Consider the following 8634-nt stretch of genomic DNA (forward strand, 5'->3'; position numbering starts at 1 on the left):
TGGGACCAAGCAGCTCAAGCAGTATTTGTGTTTTTGAGGTGTGAGCACTACAGAGTTTTTCTTGAGCGATGTTTAGCCCAGATATTAAATTTTCTCCTCTGAACAACAACGAAAACATCGCTGCAGGTATTAACTGGGCGGGCTGTGGCCCGTCTAGCCCAGGCCAGATATCCAGCCCAGATATTAATTTTTTCAAGCTGAAAATGGCTAGCCCAGCTATACTTTTTTTAGGAATACCCAGGCAAGGTCAAGTTGTTATTCTCCGCCCCGTTGGGCTGCAAATCTTTCCTAGGATCTCCGCCCCAGCTTCTAGGGTTTAGCCTCTATGATCTCGTGGTAGATTAACTCTTGTAATACTCATATCATCAAGATCAATCAAGCAGGACGTAGGGTATACCTCCATCGAGAGGGCCCGAACCTTGGTAAACATTGTGTCCCCTGCCTCCTGTTACCATCCGCCTTAGACGCACAGTTCGGGACACACTACCCGAGATCCGCCGGGTTTGACACCGACATTGGTGCTTTCATTGAGAGTTCCACTGTGTCGACACCATAAGGCTTGATGGCTCCTTCGATCATTGGCAACGATGCGGTCCAGGGTGAGGTTTTTCTCCCCGGACAGATCTTCATATTCGGCGGCTTCGTACTGCGGGCCAACTCGCTTGGCCATATGGAGCAGATCGAGAGATACGCCCCTGGCCATCAGGTCAGGTTTGGAAGCTTGAACTATACTGCCGACATCCGCGGAGACTTGATCTTCGACGAATTCGAGCCCATGTCAGGTGCGCCGCAAAGTCACGACGAGCATGACTTAGCTCTGCCGCCGGACGGTGTTCGGGAGATCACACCTGTGGCTACTCTGGCCCTCAATCCGGAGCATATCGTGCCATTCGAGGACGGGTGGATGGACCCCGCCACGGAGGCCGCACACTCAACGGCGGTAGAGCCGAATACTGACTTCACTTCCTACGAGACCTGTGTTGCCGGACCCTTGGATTCATCCCCGGCCGCAGGCTCTAAACTGCCTATGTCCGTGCCTATCGAATCTGATTGGCACCGATCATGGAGTTTACCTCCGTGGATATCTTTCACCACTCACCCTTGGGCAACATGCTAAATTCATTGAGGTCTCTCTCCTTGTCAGGAGACCCTTGGCCGAACTATGTCCGGCTTGAGTGGGAAGCGGACAACGAAGAAATTCATTCCCCACACACCACCCACTTAATATCCACTGTCAATGACTTAACGGACATGCTTGATTTCGGCTCCAAAGACATCGACGGTATGGACGACGATGCAGGAGAGGAACAGGAACCATCGCCCACAGGGCACTAGACAGCCACTTCATCACACGATATATACATGGTGGATACACCCAAAGAAAACAATGACGAGGAACGGAAGGATGAAGCGGAGGATAATTCCCTCAAGAAGCAACCAAAGCAATAACGTAGGCGCCGCTCCAAATCCCGCCATGGCAAAAACAGCGATAACAGCGCAAGAAAGAATAATACCCCGGTCAACTCCAAAGCAAGCGACGACCACATGGAACCAGCGACAGAGCAGGATGAACCAGCGGACGACGAACATAGTACGGAGCCGCTGTACGATCACGGCGACACCGAGGGTAAAGCTCATCAACCTGTCTCCGGAGAGGAGAACAGTCTGGACGACGATGCACACATCATCCCGGAAAGAAACTCGGAGCAAGAGGACCTCCATAGAAGGCTTATTGCCACCGCGAGGAGTCTGAAGAAGCATAAGCAAAGGCTTAAGGCCGCGCAAAATACACTCAATAGTAGATGGAACAAAGTGCTCGACACTGAAGAAAAGTACGGGGGCAGCCACCACACAAAGAGCTATCCAAAGCGCAAGCTGCTGCCCGAATTCGATGACGAGGCCTTAGAGCCTATACAGCTGAAAAATAAAACGGCCGATCAGCCGGATCGACCACACCGTGGCCGCGATAGGGAGGCTAACGATGTGGCACATAAGTCAGCACACGATTTACGTGAGGACTTGCACCAAAAAGCCGGTATGACCAGGTCCATCTACGGATCTAGGAAGCGTGCTCGGACACATAATCAAAACCGAACACTACAACCGTTAGAATGCCATGACACATCCAAATACAAGGGTGCCGCGCACCCCCTATGCTTCACCAATGAGGTTCTGGATCACGAATTCCCAGAAGGATTCAAACCCATGAACATAGAGGCATACGATGGAACAACAGACCCTGGGGTCTGGATTGAGGACTTTATCCTTCATATCCACATGGCTCGCGGAGATGATCTCCACGCCATCAAATACTTACCCCTCAAGTTGAAAGGACCAGCTCGTCACTGGCTGAAGAGCCTCCCCGAAAACTCAATTGGAATTTAGGAAGAGCTTGAAGATGCTTTTCGGGCTAATTTTCAAGGGACCTATGTCCGACCTCCCGATGTAGACGATTTAAGTCATATAATTCAACAGACCGGAGATTCAGCCTGAAAGCTTTGGAACAAATTCCTCACTAAGAAGAATCAAATTGTCAACTGCCCGAACGCCGAAGCCTTAGCGGCTTTCAAACACAGTGTCCGGGACAAATGGCTCGCCAGACACCTCGGCCAGGAAAAACCGAGGACAATGGCAGCCCTAACAAGCCTTATGACCCGCTTTTGCATGGGCGAAGATGATACTCTTCGAGCACTAAGGCTCTATTAAATGAGCGGCTTCTAGGACATCTTCAAAATAGTGCTCGGATGAGACCTGGCCTATGGCCGGACCCCAGGTGACAATAGCGGTGGCATCCATCTCTGCCCAGTATGTCTTAACACAGGCAAGAGGTATCCGCGCACCCTCTATGCATGCTGACCTCTTTGCAGCATCGATATGTGGCACAACACCAAGGAATCGTTGCACTAAACCAAAATAACTATTCGGCCTTGGTCCTTCCGGCCAAAGATGATCGACGACAAACCTCATGCCAAGCCCGGACAACCTATGGAGCTCAGCCCACTCAGCCATTTGCTCATTTAACAGCAGCAGACGCGTTGGAGCACTAAACCGCTGTCTGATGTGGGGTTCCGGCAAACCCTCAAAGTTCGAACACTGGGGTGTGCGCGAAGTCTTTCCTTCATACCGATCTACGCCCTAGCTCGCTAAGATCTCGCGGACGAACTCGACGAACTCGCAACACAGAAAGACACGAGGTTTATACTGGTTCGGGCCACCGTTGTGGTGTAATACCCTACTCTAGTGTGGTAGTGGTGGATTGCCTCTAGGGCTAATGATGAATAGTACAAGGGAAGAACAGCCTCCTGACGTTGAGGTGTTCTTGTGAGTAGGCTCTCGATCGGGTTGGATCAAGATAAGATGAGATGAGATGCCCTACTATGGTGGCTAGCTCTGCTTATATAGGCCCTGGTCCTCTTCCCAAATATCGAGGGGGAAGGGTGCCAACAACGGCGGGCCAGTTTGAAGGGGGACAGCTAGTACAAGCTATCCTGACAAAAGTGGTCTTCGCCTGTGAAAAGCTCTGGTGGTGACGCCGTCTTGGGCTCCATGATGACCTCCATCTTGCCGTCCTCCTGGTCTTGGTCTCGTTGCACCGATATAGCAACCTTTGCCTGATGCCTCGGTACTATTCGCCTACGAGGGCCTCCTTAGCACCAAAGAGGAAAGAAGGACGCTGCACGCGCTGGCGCCCGCCTGGTGTCATGCGTCATGGCTCACGTCACGAGGGCCTTGTGAGGTTTGCCCCGCCTTGATATCTCCGCTCCCCGTGAGCCTGCCTGGCTAGGCTACTCCAGAGGAGGTCTTGCATCGTCTGCCTGGCGAGGCTTGGACCCTCGCGAGGGTCTTGGATGCTTTGTTGGTGAAGATGGGCTGTACGGCCTACTGGCTTAGCCACGCCGTGGGATGCAGGCAGGCAAGTCTAGGGACCCCCGTTCCCAAAACACCGACAGTAGCCCCCGGGCCCAAGGTGCGCTTGGGCTTGGCTTCGCGGCGAAGCCAAGGGCCAAGTACGGAGCGCCGCGGGCCCCCAAAGCCTGCGGCCTTGGTTGACGCGTGGTGGTTGATTGGACGTGGGCGTCTCTGTTTGCCCATGCTGCCTCGACAACTGCTTGACCCGACAAAAGGCTGGCGCAGGCAGCACTTGCCTTCGTTGCTTCTTCCTTGCCTCGCTCCAGATCCCCTTTCTCGCTCTTTGCCGCCGCTACCTCTAGATCTGCCCCAGGCTTGCTCTGCATCTGCTGCTCATGGCGCAGCGCAAGGTCAAGACTTCCTCGGCAACCGTCTTGGTACGAGCCCGCTCTTGAGGTGCCCACCGTCATGGAGAAGATCCTCGCCTCTGTGCGCCTGCTGACAGCAGGAGAGAGCAATGAGTGGGGGAAGATGGAGCTCTGGTTTGCTTCCGACAAGCCGGAGCCTAAGGGGAGCACCTTCTTCCCCTTCTTCTCGAGCAGCGTCGCTGTTGGGTTGGTTCCTTCCTTCTCTGATTTCTTTTATGAAGTCCTCGACCACTACGGGCTGCAGGCGTTGCACCTCCATCCCAACTCTGTCCTCCTCCTGTCCATCTTTGCCTACTACTGCAAGGCGTACCTGGGCGTGATGCCATCGTGTAACACCTCGGATGTAACTTACCATATTTGTACTCCAACTATTGCCATTTTCGGCTCTAAGTTATGATATTTCCTCGTGGTTGGGTTTTGTCTTCGTTTTGCATTTTGTCCATGTCATGCATCTCATACCATGTCATCATGTGCATCACATTTGCATATGTGTTCGTCTCATGCATCCGAGCATTTTCCCCGTTGTCTGTTTTGCGATCCGGCACTCCTACGTCCTCCGGCGCCCCCTTTTGTCTCTTTTCGTGAGCGGGTGTTAAACTTTCTTGGATTGGAGCGAGATTTCCCAAGCGGCCTTGGTACACTTCCGGTAGACCGCCTGTCAAGTTTCATGCCATTTGGAGTTCGTTTGATACTCCAACGGTTAACCGAGGAACCGTAAAGGCCTCGTGTGTGTTGCAGCCCAACACCCCTTCAAAGTGGCCCAAAATCCATCCAAACCCCATCCATCCTCTCGGCCGTTCGATCACGATCGCGTGGCCAAAAACCGCACCTCATTTGGACTCTCCTAGCTCCCTCTACCTATATATTTGTACCTCCCCCCGAAATCTCGCAGTCCAAACCCTAGAAATTCCCCTCGCACCGCCGGACACTTTCCCCTCCACCGACGGACATGTCCGCTGCCACCGCTCGCCCACTCCCGCGCTGACACGTGTCCACCCGCGCCCACTTCGCCGCCGGGCCCGTGAAGCCCAGATCGGACCTGCCCCGGGCCGCGCCGGGCCCGAGGGAGCCCGCAACCTCGCCGTGCACCCGCCTCGCTGGATCTTCGCCGCCGTCTTCGCACCGTCACCGGCGACCAACTCCGGCGACCGGAGCACGCCGCCGCCCGTCCTCCCTCCGCCTCGCCTGCCTCGCCGTCCGCCGCCTGCACCAGGTCGCCATCCACCACGCCGCCCCCATCTCGTTCTGCCTCTGGCTAGATCTCTCCTCATCTCTATCTCTCTTCACTTCGACAGGAACCGCGTCACCGCCCCGATCCGCTCCCGCCGCCATTTGGAGTCCCTCCGAGCTCGGATCCGGCACCCCCACCTCTGGATCCGTCCATTCCCGCAGCTCTTGCGGTGCTCGCCTGCCGGAGTCGCCGTTGCGCCGCCGTTGACCTAGGGCGCCGCCGTCCCTGTACCCTACTCGTGCTCCAGGCACGAGGAGGACGATGCCCTCACCCGCGTGAGCCACCTCCTCTCCTCAGGCCCAGCAGCCTCTGGCCCAAACCCCCTCCTTCCTTCCTGGGCCGAAGCCCGTGTGGTGAGCCATCCTCTAAATCCCGCCCGAGCGTTATTTAGTTACCAATGCTCGTCTATTTTTTTTCTAAGTCTCTTTTTCTGCAATTAATTTAGCACTTTTCATCACGCCATAACTCCGCATCCGTAGCTCCGTTTTTGTGTGTGCAATATATCAAAATGTTCGTTAGGATGTGCTCTTCATTTTGTTCCATTGAACCATGCTTGCTTGAGTCCATCTTGATGCCCTAATCACTATTGTAAGAGTGCTTCATAATGTTAGTTCCTGTTACTTAGCAGATCTTGAGCATTTGTCTTTTTTGCCATGATTATTGTGTGCTGCATATGATCATGAGCTCTACATGTGTTTTGGGCTATGCCATGCCATGTTTACAGGCGTGTATGCCATGTATTTTTGTGATCAATGTGGTGACTAGCACAAGCATGCAAAGTAGCTCTCGTGATGTTGCTGATTTCAGGGACTTAGAATTTCACTAAGTCATGTTCCTGCTGTTATTTTTATGCCATGCATTCTTGTTGCTACAGAGTGATCCAGGCTTCTTTTGAGCACGTTCAGTAAGGATGATTTGGGCATATGGTTATGCTCTATCCATCCATGTCCCTATTTGCATTTATGGAGTGTCCTAGCATGACTCAATCTTGTTCTACTTTTTCTATAAAATGTTCCTGGCAGATTGTTTACGTGTTAATCAATTTTGCCAAGGTTGTTGTAGTTGATCCATGCATGCTATGAACTTGTTCCTGCTTTGCTTGGCTTCATGATCATGTCTTCTTGCTGGTAGTATGCTTAGTTTGTCATGCAATGCCTTGTGTTGAGTGCATCGAGCTCCCAAACATGACTTCATAATTCTGTTTATGCCATGTCCAGTTTTCTGCTAAGTCTGAATCTGTTAACGAAACTTGCGATGTTTACATGGGTGCCATCATATCTTATGATCCTTTTTGGCTTATGGTCAATAAGGGACTTTTGTTATATGCTTTGAGTAGATTCATGCCATGCCTTTGTTTGCTATGTTCTGTTCCTTTAGCATGTTGATACGTTGCTCTAAACATTGCTTCCTGATGTTGATTCCTGACATGTTAGTATTTCACTAAGCTGACAAGGTTGGGCTTTGCTGGAGGAGTTTTATTCAAGGCGAACTGTCAAGGGGTTCCCATTATAACCCAACCGCATAAGGAACACAAAATCAAGGAACATAACACCGGTATGACGGAAACTAGGGCGGCAAGATTGGAACAAAACACCAGGCATAAGGCCGAGCGTTCCACCCTTTACCAAGTATATAGATGCATTAAATTAAACAATATATAATAATGATATCCCAAATATAAACATGTTCCAACAAGGAACAAACTTCAATCTTCACCTGCAACTAGTAACGCTATAAGAGGGGCTGAGCAAAGCGGTAACATAGCCAAACAACGGTTTGCTAGGACAAGGTGGGTTAGAGGTTTGACATGGCAATATGGGAGGCATGATAAAGCAAGTGGTAGGTATCGCGGCATAGGCATAGCAATAGAGCGAGCAACTAGCAAGCAAAGATAGAAGTGATTTTGAGGGTATGGTCATCTTGCCTGAAAAGTTCTCCGAGTTGGCATAAGCTTGATCCTCGTAAGCATTCTCAACGGGTTCCTCGATCACGAACTTGTCTCCCGGCTCTACCCAAGGCAAGAACACAAGAAAGGGAAACACAATCAACCACGGTGCAATGCACAAGCAACATGATGCAAAACATGGCATGACATGCGGGAAGTGATATGCAATGCATGTGCGTGCTTCGGAAGGGAAAGATTGAACCAGGCCTCAAATCAGCAAACCAGGAGCGCCGCTAGAAAGATGAGTTGATTTCGGTCGAAATCGATATATAGATTGCCGGAAACGGATGCACGATTTACAAATGGCAAGCAAAACAAAAATGACACAATTCTGCGATTAACAGCACGATGCCATCTAAAATGCAACAAGAAACTAAGCTACTGCACTCTAACATACCAACAAAGAACACGGCTGGGATATACTCAAGATGCTTGACAAAAGATGAACACTGAGCTATGGCTAAATCACACAATAGCAGGTTCAAACAAGCATGGCAAAAGTGCAAAAGATATCAGCTTCACAGACTTAGTGAAAATAACAACATGCTAGGAATTAACATCTGTAAGCAATGTTTAGAGCAATATAACAACATGCTACAGGATCAGATCATAGCAACACAAGGCATGGCATGAATCAACTCAAAGCATATAACAAAAGTCCCTTACTGACAATAAGCCAAACAGGAACATAAGATATGATGGCACCCATGTAAACATAGCAAGTTTCGTTAACAGATTCAGACTTAGCAGAAAACTGGATATGGCAAAAACAGAGTTACATAGGCATGTTTGCGAGCTCGATGCACTCACCACAAGGCATTGCATGACAAACGAAGCATACACCCAGCAAGAAGACATGATCAAGAAGCTAAACATGGCAAGAACCATCTCATAGCATGCATGGATTAACTACAACAACCTTGGCAAAATTGATTAACACGTAAACAATCTGCCAGGAACATTTTATAGCAAAAGTAGAACAAGATTGAGTCATGCTAGGACACTCCATAAATGCAAACAGGGACATGGATGGATAGAGCATAACCATATGCCCAAATCATCCTTACTGAACGTGCTCAAAAGAGGCATGGATCACTCTGTAGCAACATGAATACATGGCGTAAAATAACATCAGGGAAATGACTTAGTAGAATTCTAAGCCCCTGAAATCAGCAACATCA

This window comes from Triticum urartu, chromosome 4A (genome assembly GCF_056163025.1).
Source record: "Triticum urartu cultivar PI428250 chromosome 4A, HENAU_Tu73, whole genome shotgun sequence".
NCBI classification, from domain to species: Eukaryota; Viridiplantae; Streptophyta; class Magnoliopsida; order Poales; family Poaceae; genus Triticum; species Triticum urartu.